General features: G+C 50.4%; 1 protein-coding gene across 2 annotated transcripts in view; it reads left to right on the forward strand.

The window, feature by feature from the left end:
- kn (EBF transcription factor knot) overlaps positions 1 to 17,987 on the forward strand; it is a 273,091-nt gene that overhangs the window by 108,968 nt on the left and 146,136 nt on the right. The window lies entirely within an intron of this gene.

Here is a 17,987-nt window from a genome sequence, read left to right on the forward strand (position 1 = left end):
TTGCCGTGAAACAGAGCCTGATCTGATAGATAGAAAAGGGATAGAAAAAGCTGTTGACCGACTGCATTCAAACTCGTCGCCTCCTGGTCCTGACGGTGTGTGCCAAAATCTATATAAATTAACAAAACCACTTATATCCAAAATTTCTGGAGGCTCATTTCAGCAGTCTCTTGCAACTCAGTGCAATCTTGCTTGTGTTACTCCTGTCTAAGTCAGGTGACCCATCCGCACTATCATATGCAGACCCACCTCCTTAAACAGTATGCCTTGCAAACTGCTAGAACATATATCATCTGCCATAATGAAGTACTCAACCTGGCACAAACTTTCACCCCAATTGGCATTGCTTTCTACGTGACCGTTCCTTCATTTTGCCATCCATGCTTCGTTAAGAATTGATGCCAGATTTATTGCGAAAGCATTTGATAAGGTAACACATAGGTACTTGTTTATTATTGAAACTAAGCAGTCTCAGCGTTGAGAAAAATATTAGTACATATATCTCCGAATTTCTTGAGAACCGTTATCAGTATGTCCGTGTAAACGGGTGTTGTTCTTCCCAAACCTTGATAAAATCTGGCGTAGCGTGAGGCTCAGTATTTGGACGCATTGTGTTCTTAATCTACATTTAAGAGATAAATAGTATTCGTCTTTATACTACTACTTATTTGCTGATGACTGCGTTAATTATAGATAGATTTCGAGCACTGACGATGCTGTATATGTATTGTGTTTCTAATTTAGAGAGAAATATTTAATCTCGATGTAACTGTGCAGCCCCCCCCCCCCCCAAACAATGAAATTCCCGAAAAGGTCCTTCAGGTACGTGAATAAAAAAAATGCACAACATATACTCGCTTACGTACACGCAACAACTAAGGAACTTTAAGCCGCACCGCTTCAGGAAGAACATTGCGGACGGAAGCAGCTCCCTAACCCTTGGCGGCGCTGCAAAAATGTTCGCTACTTTATTTTTTTTTTAAACTGATGTGGAGACTTCAGCGTGCACAGACATCGGCGTGACGGTGCGGCTAGACCACGTCGTTTAGTTCTGGTGTGTGGAAATTTTTAATGTTCAGTAAAAAAAAAATGGAACAAAGCAAAATGGATTACGACGCAGACCCGACGATGACACCGACGATCATCCGACCGGTCGGCAGACCTTGCCTTTGGCAGGCCTAGCTGTCACACTAGGCAGCACAGCGACGCCAACACGACTCAAGACCAGATATCTTTTAAATCTGGCATGCTTTCAGGCCGGCCACGCCGACAAAACCAGTCTGCCGACCGTCGGCGACCGGGTCTTTGTGAGATCGGCCGCCGAGCTAAAACATTCGCCATACACAAATGCAATTCCGTTATAGTATGGTTTGTTTACGTTCATAACAAGCTCTGGGATAGAGGAATATCAAAAATGTATCATTTCTGAGGGCAATACCAAGGTGCTGGTTTAAGTGATAACTACAATACAAGGAAATTTCATCCCATGCCTCCTTCGCGGTGCACATTACAGCTTGGTGGAGCAGTGCTGGGTACGCTTCCCGACCGGCGCACTCCATACAGCGTCACTACGGAACTCACCCCGGTTCACGAGCCACCCAGCCGCCGTATCCGCGGAGAGTCGCCTGAATTTGGGCCTCTTCCCCCGCCCACAACAACGACACAGCCTCGGCCTGACACCTGGCCCCCGGCGCCGATCCAGCCTAGCCCGTCGAGTCCAACTGCCATGGCCACTGACACCCGGCCCCTGGCGCCGATCCTTTTCCACCCACCACGAACACCGCCATCTTTTCACGGTGACGAGTTCGAAGACGCCGTGGATTGGCTGCAGACCTTCGAGCGGGTCGCCCGCTACAACGGCTGGAGCGACGAGTGCAAGCTCCATAATGTACACTTTGCTTTACAAGAGTCCGCCCGGACGTGGTTTGAAAACCACGAGACTACCCTTCCCACCTGGGAGACGTTTTGCCAGAATCTCCTGGCCACATTCCCCAACGCCGACTGCCGGGAGGAGGCTGAAGCAGAGCTGCACTCCCGAAATCAGCGTACGAACGAAAGTGTGCACATGTACATCGAGGACATGGCGAGTTTTTTCAAGCGCGCTGAGCCCAACATGACGGGGGAAAAGCAGAAGCTTCGCCCTCTCTTGCATGGGGTTAAGCAGAGCTGCTTGCGGGCCTCATGCGCAGCCCACCTCGCACTATAGCGGAATTTCTTACCGAGGCGACCACCATGCAGACGATGCTCCAACAACGGGCCCGCTAATACAATCGGGACATGAACAGCATGGTGCCCGAAGCCTTTTCGTCGTACCTCGGCGGCAGTGCAGACACACCTGGCGCGAACTGATTCGCTCAGTTGTCCGGGAGCAACTGCAATGGATCCGTCTGCCCCAGGTTGCGCCTGCGTCGCTGGCAGCGCAGACTGAAGTCGTCAGGGACGAGGTGCGGCAGGTTGCGCAAACACCTCCTGTTCCCGAAGCGCTCCCTGGTTCGATGACAGACCCACGTATGCATTCCTTGTACGTCGCACGGCTGGCTACGGTCCCATATTACCCCGACGCCTGCCGTGAGCAACTTCAGCTCATGTCACTTAACCGCACTTGGCTACGGTATTACCCTGACGTCTCCCGTGAGTAGCATCGCCCCATATTATAGCAACCATATCATAGCAACCATATCATATCATGCATATCATAGCAGCTATAGCAACCGCACCTGCTATAGCTGGGCTACGCCCTCGGAAGTCGGATTTGTGGCGTGCACCGTACCGTATGCTTCTCGGTTACCACTGTGGGGAGCCCGGTCATCTCTACCGAGCGTGTCCGTACCGCCAAGTGGGTCTTCGCGGTTTCCGTCCTGACGCACATTGTCCTCAGAACGGCGAACTACCGCATCAGATTGCAGAGCATCACTGGGCGCGCCAGAATCCTCTCTACTCTGGAAGGCGCGAGTCCTGTTCGCCTTCGCCTCTCCGCTATCGCGCTTCCAGCCCCGGCCGCCAGAGTAGCTCTGCTGGCCGTTGCTCGCTGTGTCCACGTCGAGAAGACTAGCACCAGCGACCTCTGAAGGCAAGGCCGCTGATGTCGGGATGTGTCAAGATTCTCCATCACGAAACTTTCGAGCCGACGATACAGGGACAGAGAGAAGCAGCGACAGTATCTGATACGCTGCATCCGATTTGCGAGTGACAACTGCAGGCACTGAGATTACCGCGCTGCTCGATACCGGTGCAGATTATTCTGTTATTAGCCGTGCCTTTGCAGGAGAACTTAAAAAAGTTTTGACACCGTGGACGGGGACCCACATTCCCACCGCTGATGGCCACTTATAATTTCCCCTGTGGGCAATTGCGCGGCTAGAGTGGGAATCGTGGTTTCACGTACGTTGGTGAATTTGTCATGGTCTCTGAGTGTTCCAGAGACTTGATTCTGGGGATCGACTTCCTGCATGCGAACGGCGCTGTGATTGACATTAAGGACGCACGTGTCACGTTCTCGACCAAACAGGCCGTGGCCCGCTTCGACTCCCGAGATCCCTGCAGCAACGCCCTGCGCATTGTCGAGAATGACGTCACAGTGCCACCACAGTGCAGTGTCCTCGTGCTCGTGCGGAACGACCTCTTTCACGACTACGAGGGCCTGGCGGACGGCGATACTCCGCGGTTGCTTGAGCGGGGACCTGCCGTTGCAAGAAGACTCGCCCAACTACGTGACGGCCGTACCCACGTCCTCATGACCAACTTTGCCAACGAATATCAGCACCTCGTCAAAGGCACGACTATTAACTACCTCTACGACGTTGCTGAGGTCCCAGCTTTGTGCACCGTGGGAGGACCCACTCCAAACAACTTTGGTCCACACCACATTCTTCAGTCAAAGTAAATCCGTCCCTGGCATCGGTTCAGAGAGATCTTCTGTCGGGCCTCTGGGCAGACTATGCAGACTTTTTCGCTACGTGCTCGAAAGTCGGTCGAACTCCACTCGCCAAGCACCGTATTACCACTGATGAGAATACGCGACCTGTTTGCCAGCGCCGATACCGTGCTTCCCTGATGGGGCGAGAAGCCATTCAGAATTAGGTTTCCAAAACGCTTGCAGACGATGTCATTCAGCCGTCCACCAGCCCATGGGCGTCGCCGTGGTTCTTGTAAAAAAAAGGACAATACTCTGCGTTTGTGTATTGACTACAGAAAACTTAATAACGTGACCAAAAAGGACGTTTACCCACTACCCAAGATAGATGACGCGCTCGACCGATTGCGGGACGGCCGATACTTCTCGTCATTAGATCTTAAAAGAGGGTACTGGTAAATCGAAGTGGACGAGAGAGACCAGGTGAAGACGGTTTTCGTGACGCCCGTCGGCTTCGTTTAAGGTGCTCTTATTTTATCTGTGCTCAGCGCCAGCCACATTCCAAAGCGTGATGGACACCGTTCCCTCCGGCTTAAGTGGCAGTCCTGCCTGGTGTACCTGGACGATGTTATAGTTTCGACCACCTTTGACCAACACTTGGAGCGGCTGCACAGTGTGATACAAGCGCTCAAATCCGCGCAACTCACCATCAAAGCCGAGAAATGCAATTTTGGCTTTGAGGAACTTCGGTTTCTTGGCCACGTTGCCAGCGCGCAAGGTGTTCGCCCCGACCCTGAGAAGACCGCTGGCGTATCAGATTTTCCGCGCCTAACTGACAAGGAGGCTGTTCGCCGGTTATTCGGCCAGTGCTCCTACTATAGGCGCTTTGTTCCAGAGTTCTCGAGAATCGCTGAACCGTTAAACTCACTGACTCGCGACGACACGCCCTTCCTGTGGGGAAGCGACCAAGAGGCTGCATTTGTCGAGCTTAGAAGCCGTCTGCGAAGTACTCCGATTCTCGGCCATTTCGTTGAACGCGTTGCCACGTACCTCCACACTGATGTTGGCCTTGGTGCGGTACTGATCCAGTGGCAAGACGGTGCAGAACGGGTCATCAATTATGCCAGTTAAACGCTTACGCGCTCCGAGGCCAGTTATTCTACGACGGAGAAAGATTGTCTTGCAGTTAGAGGGGCCATCAGCAAGTTCCTACCGTGCCTCTACAGGCGACCCTTCCGTGTGGTAAGCGATCACCACTCCTTATGCCGGCTGGCGAGCCTCGAAGACCCCTCGGGATGCTTGACTGGACTGAACTTACGCTTGAAAAAATACGACTTAACAGTCGTCTACAAGTCGGGCCGTAAGCATCGGGATGCGGACTGTTTGTCTTGCGCGCCTATCCCAATAGATGCCGAAGAAACCACGATGATTTTCCGTTCCTGGGCGCTGTCAGTACCACCCAAATGGCGCAACTTCAGAGGGTGGACTCGGAGTTCGCGCCACTCATGGATTACCCCGAAGGCATCGACGCTCGCATTCCTCGTGTTTTTCTCCGTGGGCTCCACACGCTCACTTTGCGATGTGGTGTTTTCTACAAGCGCAACTTTGACAACAACAAAGAATTGTTCGCACTTGTCGTAGCATCACAGTTGCGGCCTGAGGCCTTGAGTGCCTGTTATGATGCACCATCAGCCGGCCATCTTGGAGTGAGCCGTACACTCACGCGGATTAGACAAAAGTATTATTGGCTCAGGTTACTCCCATCGGTGTGGGCCTACGTAAAAACATGCCGTGACTGCCAACGTCGGAGGTCTCCACCGTTGAAACCGGTCGGATTACTTCACCCCGTCGATCCACCGAAGGCTCCTTTTCATCAAGTTGGCATGGACCTCCTTGGTTTTTTTCCGAAGTTTTTGTCTGGAAAGCGTTGGACAGTCGTTGCGACCGACTATCTGACGCGGTACGCTGAGACCACGTCCCTTGACAAAGACACTGCTGCTGAAATGGCGCACTTCGTACACAACATTGTCTTGTGTCATGGAGGCCCCGCCGTTGCTGTTACTGACTGGGGGACTGCTTTCACGGCCCGCTGAACCCAGCCCGTGATGACTCTTACGCACACCAGCCATCGACATGCTGCGGCGGATCACCCGCAGACAAACGGGTTCGTAGAGCGACTCCACCGCACACTAGCCGACATGCTTTCAATTTATGTTCACGTCGAGCATCCAACTTGGGACACCATTCTGGCGTACCTAACGTTTGCGTACAACACCGCCATTTCCAGCTTGGTTTCGGTCGGCAGGTGACCACTTCATTCGATGTTATGTTGCCCGTTGACTCCTACTGTGACTGTGACGCTGACCTCGACGTAGGCACCTTCGTTCAGCGTGCTGAGGACGCTCGGCAACTCGCACGCCTGCGAATTAAGCGTCAACAGTAGACTGACGCCGATGGGTACAACCTCGGACGCAGCTTAGTCAGTTACGCGCCCGGTGTCTTTGTGTGGGTTTCGACAACTGTTCGTCGCCGCGGACTTTCTGAAAATTTGCTGCGCAGATACTTCGGCCCTTACGAAGTAGTGCGCCGCATCATTGATGTGACGTATGCAGTTGCTCCCGCCGCAGCGGCTTGCTCGTCGCGCCGTTCGCACCATACTGGAGTTGCGCACATTGTTCGCATGAAGCCTTACCACGACAGGCTGCCTGACTGAACAGCGGTTCACTGCAGCTGTTTGCTACCCTTTCGCTGACTTTTCCCACTTAGCCGCATAGTGTCGATGCTGCAGAAGAGGGGGAAGTGATACGTGCCACTGTGGAAGCAGAAGTAGCGCATGCATTAGTAGAGGCAGAACTTGGTTCCCTCTCGCTCGCGCACTCGGACCACTTATGGAGAGCCGCAGTTTTTAGTCTCTGCTATATCAAAAATTAATATGATTATCGCCTCTTGTCCAAGAATTTGTGAATAAGCAACATGTTTTGCTTGTTTTATACCTGTTGTTGTCCTGATTTTTTACTTAAATGTTGGCGCTCTGAATAAACTCTGCTGTTTTAAGTTAGCGCTGTGTCTTGTCTCAACTACCCTCGTCTTCGTGCAGGTGCGCTGTTTTAGCCTGTTTAGCCTTATTATGTCATACCAACTTGCCCACCGGTCTGCGTTTTTTGCGCTTAGTTCAGACCATATGCAAGGATCAATGGACATGGATGTTGGTGGTGGTAATGGAAACACTTTTATTTAGCAACCTTTAGCAGGAAGCCGGTGAGGGTGGGGATAGTGCAAACAGGGGTAGCAGGAGACAGGTGGGTGGATGTTGATGATTAAATCTGGTTCCAAATTTTTGAGGATATTATTTTTCGAAGTGCGAGCACACACGACGTTCCGCCATTGTTTTTTTATCTCCAGCCCTTGGCTTTGCCAGCACCTCCTCTATATTTACGCCTGCCGAGTACGGCCGACCCGACCGTCCAACAACCTCTCCTATCCTCCTTTTCTGCTCTTCCCCGTCGGCTAGCCTTCGCGCCTGCTCTACGCCTGTGAGGGAGAGTGCCATCTTAGTGGCGCCGGACGACGGAAAGCGAAGACAATTTTTTTAAACGTTCTCTCTTTCTTCGTGAGGCGGCGCTCTGCATCCCTCATAGTAATCAGGCTGCCTGTCAGGTATTGGCGCGTCATAGAGCGCGCCGTTCGTGGCGCTGCTCACTGCGGAGCCGCTGCAGGCGCTGGTTTTAAAAGTAGCCACACAGAGTACGGTGCAGCGGCGTTGGCATTGTAACGATAGGCTGTGGCGACTTGTTCGCATCATGTTTGTCTTTTAGCTACAACGCTGAAACACTCCGGGAGAGGTACTGAAGCTGCTTGGCAGAAATATGAAATCAGGGGGTAAAGGTAGTTAGTAATACGTTTTACTTTCAGTCACGTTGAATAAGGAAAATGAGAGAATGAAATAAAGAAGGAATGATATATCTTCCCGAGAAGGGATTTTTCGAAACTTCCAAGTAGCAGTAGCTTTCAAGTCGTACCTCTACTTTTTGCAGGCTAAGCTGTCATCGGTAAGACAACTAGATAAATATTTTTCTCTGTGCGTGGCAGACTGCAGCTGTGATTGTTTTAAGAAGCGAAAAGAACTCCAGTCGCAAATGCACGGCGCAGCAGCTGATGCCGAAGCATTTCGGACGTTCTGCCTGGTACTGACTGCAACCAGGCGCTAATAAAACGATGGAAAACTAAAAAAAGCGCTTGAAGGAAAGGAGGCAGATAAAATCGAAATCAAGTCCGCTTGAGCAAGTCTTCAGGCGCAATCACCGTAAAGGCCGAACCGCAAGGCAGCGTTTCTTCGGCTCAGCATCGGCGTCTAGTCTACCGTCGTTGTCGCTTCAGGCCGCGGGAGAGGGCGATCATGCACACGAGGGCGCACGAACTGGTTGTCCAGACGGCCGTTAGGTGTGTTTTGTTTCGTTCACTGTTATGTTCCGCTCGCACACGAGGTGCTTTGTTCTCCTCGTGAGTACAAATGTGGTTGCGCTACAATGCATATTTCATATGTCTGTAAATAAGAGTTAATAGAAGCAAATACACAAATCCTAGAAGAGTAAATGGCTATATACACAGAGTTATGTAGCAGCAGACACATGCAAAGTGTTGTATGTGCTATTGCTGCAAAGTGCTGTAAATATATGTAAATAAATGCGCGTGAACGTCCCCTTCTTTTTTACAAACGAGCTTTATATTTCCCACACTTCGCACAAAACTGAAACCGGCGGCCGTGCTTGCCATAATTAACTGGTGCCATTTTAGTGCTGCTGCGAGGACACCTCGTCAGCGTCGCGGACCACACCATTTATCCGCGCAAAACAATTTTCGCTAATCATATGGTGCCACGAAAGGTAACAACTTGCAACGCTCCATTCGTCTGGCAAGGAACAGCATCCTGAAGTGATAGGCGGAGCGAACGCCTGAGCCCACCTCTGCAAACGGCGAGCAAAGCTGCTGCTCCAGCCGATTGTCGTTGGAAAAAGCGCTGCGCCGCGGATGAATCGAGAGCTACGCAAGAAGGGGTACGAAGCTGGAATCTGACAGACGCGTGGTGTAGGTCTGTAGTATAGGGGTAGCCACGCGACTGTTGGCAAGTATGACGCAAGCAGTCCAACCATCTTGGTAGTGCCGCAGCGCGGCAACTAACTAAAGTGATGCGTACCGGCGGCTCCCATTGCGAAGCGGGCGATGCGGCTGGCATTGTAAAAATAGAGGCACTGACCTTACTAACGACGGCACTTCTGTTCACGTGAACAAAGCGGTGGGATTAGCAGCGATGACAAGTTATTCGAAATTTCATCTGCAGTTCACCTTTTGCCTCTTTTTAAGCAATGCTAACACATACATGCAGTCAAACACACACAAGAAACATGAGTTCCGGCACCACGAAATGCAATTCTATTATTTGAAGAGAGTTACCACAGACTGCGAGTGCAATGCAGGGCAGATCGCACTGTATATTATGCGGGTACACACTGTTGCATTACTTCGACAGCTTAATTTGCGGTGCCGTGAGAAACCACTCTTGAAAACATGTTCTGAACATGCAAAATCGCATCGAATCAGCCACCTCTCGAGCAGATGGTCGTCCTACGGCCGCTTGTGTTCCGAGTTGTCGGCTCCGCGCCCGAATAGCGCCGCATATCAAGTGCAAACAACGTGGCTTATTCACACAGAGTGAGTAGAGTGGTCGGTGCATAACCCGTGCAAAGTCCACGCACGGTGAATAACTTTGTTAATGCTTTCCTGACATCGACCTTGCCGCCACCTTTGAAACAATGCACGTAAAGTGGTAGCCACTTAACACAATGCCTGCGTGTCTATACTGCGCTTCATAGAAGTACGCGGCTCTGCCGGTTTGACTATAATTAGGGGTTGGACTTTAGGGTGTTAATTTCTTGAAGATTCGAAGAACTTTTTGTAGTGTTTAGTTTAAAACGCTGTTTTCTTTTTTTCCTGGCGGGGGGGGGGGGGGGGGGGGCTGGTGGAATATTATTTCCTCAGTAAGAATTCCCGTTTCTTTCGGTTATTATATGCAATAAAAGTAACTTATAGTTTATTTTGAGTGTTTTTTTTTAGTGAGGATAGTTTATGTACAAGTAATTAACGCATAAATGCTCGGGTTTAGCAGTGGCTGCTATATGAAATCCCATCGCGGAAAAGAAAAAAGCGTGAATTAACAACCTACATGTATGTCTCCTTTGGAATGCGCATTGGAAAGAGCGAAGGGCGACCTTCTTTAAAACGAGGGTAGTTCTATTCTGCGCTCGGCATGTGCACTTTGAAAACAATGTCAGCAGCTCATTTTCAAGGATTTGAGCGCTGGTCACAACCTGTAGATTAATCAGTATTTCTCGCTTTCTATAGTACATATAACAGTAAGTCTCTAATTGGAATATTTGTAACCCGGGGAATGGAGAAATACAAAAATAAGAAACCCCATTTGTTTTCCGAAAGGCGCTCGTTTTCCATGTGTCTGTCGTCTTCGCGCGCAGGAGGCGGATGCTCTTTTTTTAAGTCCAGGAATAAAAAAAAAACCTTTAACGAAGAGCGCCGGTTTAGCACGCATCTTTTAAAGCGAAGGATTTACCGGCCTAGCGGCACAGATGTCGCTGCGTCTGTACGAATGACCTTAAACAGCGCCGATATGACCTTGAAGCCGCCTCAATCAATGAAAGCACAGAAGGAAATTGCGTTGTACAAGGTAATCGAAACCGGACCTCCGGCATGCGAGACAGGAACGCTTCCACTCCGCCATGACTGATCGATTGTTGGAGTTACTGAAGGCGTATATAGTGAATGCACACATGTCTAAGAAACCTATCTTGTAGGCGTATACTGAGGCGTGCATGAATAATTTAATTATGAGAATGAAAATAGAGATATCCCAATTAAGCAAGTAGCGAAGTGCGTTTCCGGTGAATTTCCTTCCTGCATGGCGTGAATTTGTAGCGCCATCATGCGGCGCCCACTGAAACCCCGACACACAACGTACGGCGATGGTCCAGCAGATTGCGCGCCTATAGTAAATGCAGAGATGTCTTAGAAATGTATCTTCGAGTTACGTACTGATGCGTTCAGGAATGGGAGGCTTTGATGGGAATGAAGACGAAGGTGCTTCGACGAGCTCCGGTGATGGCAGTTGTCCGGAACGCACTCAACGTTACAGACGCTGAGCCGAATCATAGTTGCCCGATACACCACAGCTTTCGCTCTCTGACCAGGTCCAACAGCTTTCCCGTCAGCGGCCGGCAGCCGTGGCACTCCAGTGGTGTCGCATATCTCCAACACGGCAGCAATCCAGCTCTAGTGTCAGGGAGCAGACTCCAGCTTGGGTTCCCTGTAATGTATGATCACTCAAAATAAATCACTGGAAACTAATACTCAGCAGTAAAACGAACCACCAGGGAGCGTATGGCAAAACGCATCTTATGCATAAATTACAATTACCATGGACATCCACAAAAGTTACAAGATGCAATAAGGATCAGAAAAGTGCCAACTGCATTGACCTGCAAGAAAGCACGTATTATCGAGTGCGAAGCGTCCCGTTCGAACACGCAAAGACACACATAAGACCCTCATAGTGTGACATGCAGACAACATAATCTGCTAAAAAAATGTCGTATAGCCCTCCTTGCCTTGTCACCTTCTTAGTCTCTGCTACCACTGCCCGAAAACACAATGCACTGTTGCGCTAGGAAAGACAAACGTGGCGGTGACAACCTTCGAAGGACACCGCGTCCCTTATCGCATCTTCTACTGGAATGAAGCTGTACCGGTTAGACCCCGGCCTGCACGAAATACGGGGCGGTCGGCCATCGAGAGGACGTGTGCCCCAATGCAGACCGAAACCGATGCCTGGCATGTGGGGAAGCCAAATCGGGAGACGAGCACGAATGCGAACCCATCTGCCTCATCTGCGGAGAAGCCCATCTCACGGGATCGGTGGAGTGCTTCGGAAAATACAGACATCGCAAGCCCGGCGGCCATGGGTCGGCCACCGGTGGCGGCTGCAGCAGAAGGGGAAACAATTCGGGAGGAGCCGGGAAGGACCTACCCAAGGGTGTGCAGCAGCAACACCAGCAGCAACGCGGTGGAGGAGGCGAAGGAGGCAGAGGTACCCAGGGGGGACGCGGCAGCGGAAATGTCAAAGCGAACGCTGCGCCGTCTGCCGGCGCTCAAAACCAGGTGAGCAGCTGGGCAAAGGTCGCTAGTTTCCCCCCTCTTTCGTTGGCTGTACAATCGCTAAAGGCAGAGAATATCAAACTTAAACAAGAAATTGCGCAACCTAGGGAAGGCATTAGAACTCAGTGCAATTTGTCAGAATCTTCTTCGCACGAGGAAGGCGACATTAGTGGCGAAGAACCCATGTCTGCATCGAACGAGGCGAGTCGCAATCAATACGGAACGCATCAACGCCTAACGGAGCAGGACGTAAGGGAGACAGTGCGAGAAGAAACGAAAGAGCTATAAACGACACTGCTTCAGAAAGTAGGAAATACTCTTCAAAACATAATTGAAAGAATTATGAAACCTCTGATAGAGCCGATACAGGCCCAGCTCAGTGCCTGGGAGGTCAAAATTAACAGGAAGCTTAGGGAGAGTAGCGATAGACCGGTACCGTATAAGGTACGCCAGCGGAATACCAAGCTAGAGGAAAACTAACAGAAATGGCGACTAAATCTCAGAGAGATAAATACAGGCTACAAATTATACAATCTTATTGAAGGGGTTTTAAAAATAAAAAAAGATACACTATATCAATATCTGGAAACCTCAGAAAGGATGCCGGAAATCATTGCAATACAAGACGCTGGCACAGAAGTCAAAATTACATCGTATAACACCCACCAAATAGATCCATTCTCCTGCATCCTCGTACATAAAGGATGTACGGCCAACACTGTATATTTACAATTAGAACAAGAAACCGCACACACATTCGTGCAAATCCTTCCGACCAAGAGTCTCTAGCAAGGAGCCTTTGTTTTAAACATATATAGGTGACCTCAAAGACGTAAGGACACCTTCTTGGAGATCTTTCTCAAGGCCATTCGAATAGCTGGCAGGGCACCGTTACTAGTGGTGGGAGACTTTAACGCCTGCAGCTATCAATGGGGGTACCACAAGGAAGACATTGAAGGCCGGAATTTGGCAGAGGCTATTCCTGACATGGGTTTCACCATTCTCACAGATTCCCTTCATCCGACTAGAATAGGAAACAGCGTGACTCGTGGCACATGCCCGGACCTCTTCCTAGTGCGAAACGCAAAAAGATACGAATGTGTAGACTCTGATGAGACGCTAGGGAGTGATCATTGCCTCTTATAGGTAGCGATTGAGGGGAATAAACTAAGAAAAAAGAGGGGTCAAGCGAGGCTCACTGACTGGACCAAATTCAGGGACTCGGCAATTCCAGAGCTTAGTCGGGAAGGGGGGTATCGATGTTGGGAAGAGGCACTCATAGACAGCATAGAACAATATACGCCTACGGTACAAACAAATGAGGACACACCGGCGGTGGACAACCACCTCATGCATCTGTGGGAAGCCAGGAGGGCTCTCACTAAGAGATGGCGTAGACAAAAACATAATTGGGGTATTGAAACTTAGGATAGCGGATCTCAGCAAGCAAGCTGAGGCATACGCGACGTCTCTCGCAAAGAGCAATTGGATAACCAAGTGTAACTGCATGAGCTGCACTCTCGGCTCGAAGAGCGCGTGGAGCTTACTGAGGTGCCTCATTGAACCGAGTCAAACGAGGGGGGAGACGAGTGGAAACTTAAGATGAGCATTACATGAATTTCAAGGTACAAATGAAGAAGTCGCTTGAGCGCTAGAAGACAAGTACATATGCACCACGGTATAGACCAACACTCTGACGCACTGATATACACCGGGGAAGAAAATGAGGAGCTGGGTGCGAAATTCACTACATGGGAGGTCAAAGCGGCGCTAGCCAGTATGAAGAGAGGCACGGCACCGGGAGATGACGGCATAACGGTCAGTTTGCTGGCAAACTTCAACAACAAAGCTATCGAGGACCTCACAGACTTCATCAGTAAGATATGGGAAGGGGAACATATACCGAAAGACTGGAAAACATCAATAGTGACTTTCATACCAAAACCGGGTAAAAAAATCAACACGGACAATTAAGACCCATTTCACTTAAGTCGTGCGCGAGCAAGGTTATGGAAACGATGGTCAAGAAAAAACTATCCGAGTACATAGAGGACCAGCAGCTTTTCTCTACAACTATGTTAGGCTTCCGGGCACGCTTGGCAGCACAAGACGTGCTTTTACAACTAAATATGGAAGTCATGGGCCCCCCTTTTACGGCAGTCACCGGGACAGAGCTATCTTAGCTTTGGATTTGAAGGGAGCCTTTGCCAACGTTAAACACAGTACGATACTAGAGAATCTAAACACCACAAACAGCGGAAAGCGGACTTACCAGTACGTCAAGGACTTTCTCACGGGCAGGAAGGCCTACATCAGGATAGACGACAGTAAATTCGGACCCATAGAGATGGGAACACGAAGCAGGCCTCAAGGGGTGGTAATGTCGCCTCTGCTTTTCAACATAGCCATGATGGGCCTCCCCGGGAGGCTCAACGCGATAGATGGCGTGAGACACGCCATCTACACGGACGACATTACTCTGTGGTCGTCTGGTGGCAGTGTTGGACAGATAGAGGACCCCTTGCAGGAGGCAGCGTCAGCGGTATATAAGTATGCCGAAGAGTGCGGCCTTATGTGTGCACACACGAAATCAGAGCTCCTTCGTATCACGAGGAATAAAAAATCGGCAAGCAAAATTCGAACATACATAGATGAAACTCAGGTTTCGGAGGTAGAAAACATCCGCGTGGTAGGGCTATAAATTAACAACAAACGTAATAATGCCATAGCGATTGACAAATTAAAGTTCACGTGCGAGCAAATCAGTACGATGATTGGCAGGGTATCTAGCAAGCGCGGTGGACTCATGGAAAAAGAGACGTTACGCCTAGTGCAGCCTTTCGTCATTAGCCGAATAACATATGCTGTGCCTTACCCAAAACTGTGGCAGAGCGACAAGAAGAAATTAGACGTAATAGTCAAAGCGGCCATCAAGAAGGCGCTTGGACTCCCCTCCAAGACGTCCACTGATCGCCTTCTCCACCTAGGAATGCATAACACGCTGGAAGAACTACTCGAAGCTCACCAAACAAGCCAAATAATGCGGTTATCAACGACCAAAGTTGGTAGACGAGTCATCGAGGATCTGCACATAGCGCTGCCACCAACAACAGAAGACAGAGGGGACATTCCCAATGACTATAGAGAGAAACTACTAGTTAAACCAATACCAAAAAGCATGATTCCCGAGCATAATCAAGGTAGGAGAGAAGCCAGAGCTAGAGCGATAGGGAACTATTACGGCAGCAAAAATGGCACGTATTATGTAGACGCGGCGGGCCCTACGCAAGAGGGCATCTGCACCGTCGCGGTCATACACGAGGGAAAGCAGGTGGATGGACTCTAGGGTAAAACTAGTAAAGTTGCGTTAGCCGAGGAAGTGGCGATAGCGCTGGCAGCCACTCACTCCGACGCCACGCACATAATTTCTGAGTTTCAACACGCCTGTCGAAATTATATAACAGGAAGAATAGCGCCGCTTGAAAGCAGAATTTTAGCAAGCGCGCTATATAGCTCAATGCAGGGAACAAAACAATGGTTATGAGTGCCCGGACACCAGGGAATAGAAGGGAACGAGGCTGCTCACACAGCCGCCCGAGCGTCTCTCACCCGGAGTTCCACAGAATCCGCTTACCGAATCCACTTACCACATATGCGGACATTACAACATATCTGAGCCTCAGTAGGCAGACGTTCTCAGAGCTCGCCAGGGGCCTGGATAGAACTGAAGAATACACCTCAGAAGGCTACAAACGGGGTCGTTTCTAAGCCCTGCGATTTTAAAACACACAGACCCAACTTTTTCAGGGTACTTTAAATTTTGTGAGATGTGGGCAGACGCATATCATATGGTATGGGCCTGGCAGAAAAATCTGCAAATAAAGATATTAAATCAGCCAACGAGAGAGGGCTGGGAGGCGACCTTGTCTAACGGCTTGGACCTGGAGTCCCAGAGGGCTCTGGCTCAAAGAGCGCGGGCAACGGCTACCGCCAATGGTGTCCCGGAATGAGGACTATCACCCAGGCAAGGGAGCGGTGAAACCCTCCAGTCTTCTATAAAACCTGCCCCAGTGCATTCAATAAAATTTTACCACCACCACCACTGTTGCGCCTCTTTCTGCCAGGACCCAAGTCCACAAATATTCAAAGTTGCGAAAAACAGTTGCTGGATCCTTCGCCACACAGATCATCTGGCAACTAAATAAGGCATCCATGAGGTCTCGTAGAAAACCATATGACGAGAGTGCTGTTTAGACAACACTCCTACCACGAGATGCTTTTTCATACCATTTACTGTCTAGTTTCGTGCCTTGCAGTGACGGTGCTGTGAAACTCAAGAAAAGAACCGGAATGAGCGACACGCTGCGCTTCACAGCTACGCTTGCATACTGCAAATCTCCGCCGAATGTGTCAGGCTGTCAAACACTAGCCCGGCTCTGTGGCTGTAACACTACTGCCGCACGGCGGTGAGTAACGGCGCCGTCGGTAGCCCGGTTTGGATCATCACAGGTACGCGGTACAAGGGCCTTTTTAACATCACAATTACTCATCAGAGTGGCCACACAACGTTCGGCGTCAGTTGCGAGATGGTTGGAATGCAGCGAGCTCATCCACTGCAGCAGGCACACGGCGACACAGGCGGCAGACGAGCATTTACGGTTCCGATGGGCGCACCTGTTCATAGGTGACCAGTATAGCGTCGAGAATCTCGGTAGCATCCATCAGATGCTCTTGCAAGGCGTCGTCCGTAAGTTGAGAGCGGTTCCGGAGCTTGTCACCACAGGGCAAGGCAATCACAAGGAGTACAGCAGGTGGGCCCCATCCTGTAAGAACGCAAAATGGGCAAGGGGCAGGAGGAAAGTCCGCTATAGTCTACGTTTCTAGATAGGACTATCTTGTCAGAACGCTGCCTATCAAGAATTTCATCGGCCATGCCCTCTCTCTGCGGTCGAGCAGTGGCAACGGAGACACTAGGCTGTTGTTAGAAACTTCATTCCTCAAGCAGGTGGGGAGCGTTGCTGACAGCGATGCCATTAGCAAGCATCAAGGTACCCGCCTGCCCCATTTCAGAGGTTCTCCCGTTATCAACAAGGATGGAGGGTACCTTGCCGCAAGCTACGCGGGCATCCCGTACGTAGACATCCTTTGAATGCTCCGGAAGCCAGAGGGCATTGAGCGTTACTATCCGCGGCTCTGTGTCTACGACGAGGCAAACACAGTTTCACCTCAAGCTTTGCAGAGTGTGATAAAGCTGGCCTGCCTGTCACCGTTCGCACATGTGGCCTTTAACTCTCAGATGAGCTTACCAGCAGGCAGACGCAGAAGCTGCTAGCTGACGCCGTGCCTCGGTGCACATTTTGGCAGAGAACATCCGTTCGCTGCCCTGTTTGTGCTTTCTCACCGCCGTCTCGCCCCAGGTGTTGCAACTGGTGCACTGCTACGAATTCGCCACCGTCATCGTATTTCGCTCGGTTCCAGTAGTGCTACAGAAGCCAAGAGATGGAAATGATCAGCCCAGCGGCAGCTCTGCGATATGGGTAATCCGAGGCGGTAGAGAACGGAAGAGCGCTATTATTCGACAGAAAAAGCCGAGTGGCACGTAAACCACCAAAAGCATCCACCTAGAAAGATGCGGGCGGGGGCTCGTCTGCCAGCAGCCGTAGGACCGGGCCTATAGTGTGCTTCGCTTTCCCGCCGAGTGAATTTCATGCTAACACCTACGAAGTGCCCTCAAAAGCATTCCTTCAGTGAAACGTGGTGACCGAACGATTATTTACTATACGGGCCTTTCACCACAGCAGACATTTCTTTTCAGTTTCAGTTTATTTATTTATTGCTACAGAGAGCAGTGGGCCCCAGGAAAAAAAGCCTTAGCTTGACAAGCTCCCGAGGCCCACAACATCCAGCATCAGTG

This window comes from Amblyomma americanum, chromosome 1, assembly GCF_052857255.1.
Source record: "Amblyomma americanum isolate KBUSLIRL-KWMA chromosome 1, ASM5285725v1, whole genome shotgun sequence".
NCBI classification, from domain to species: Eukaryota; Metazoa; Arthropoda; class Arachnida; order Ixodida; family Ixodidae; genus Amblyomma; species Amblyomma americanum.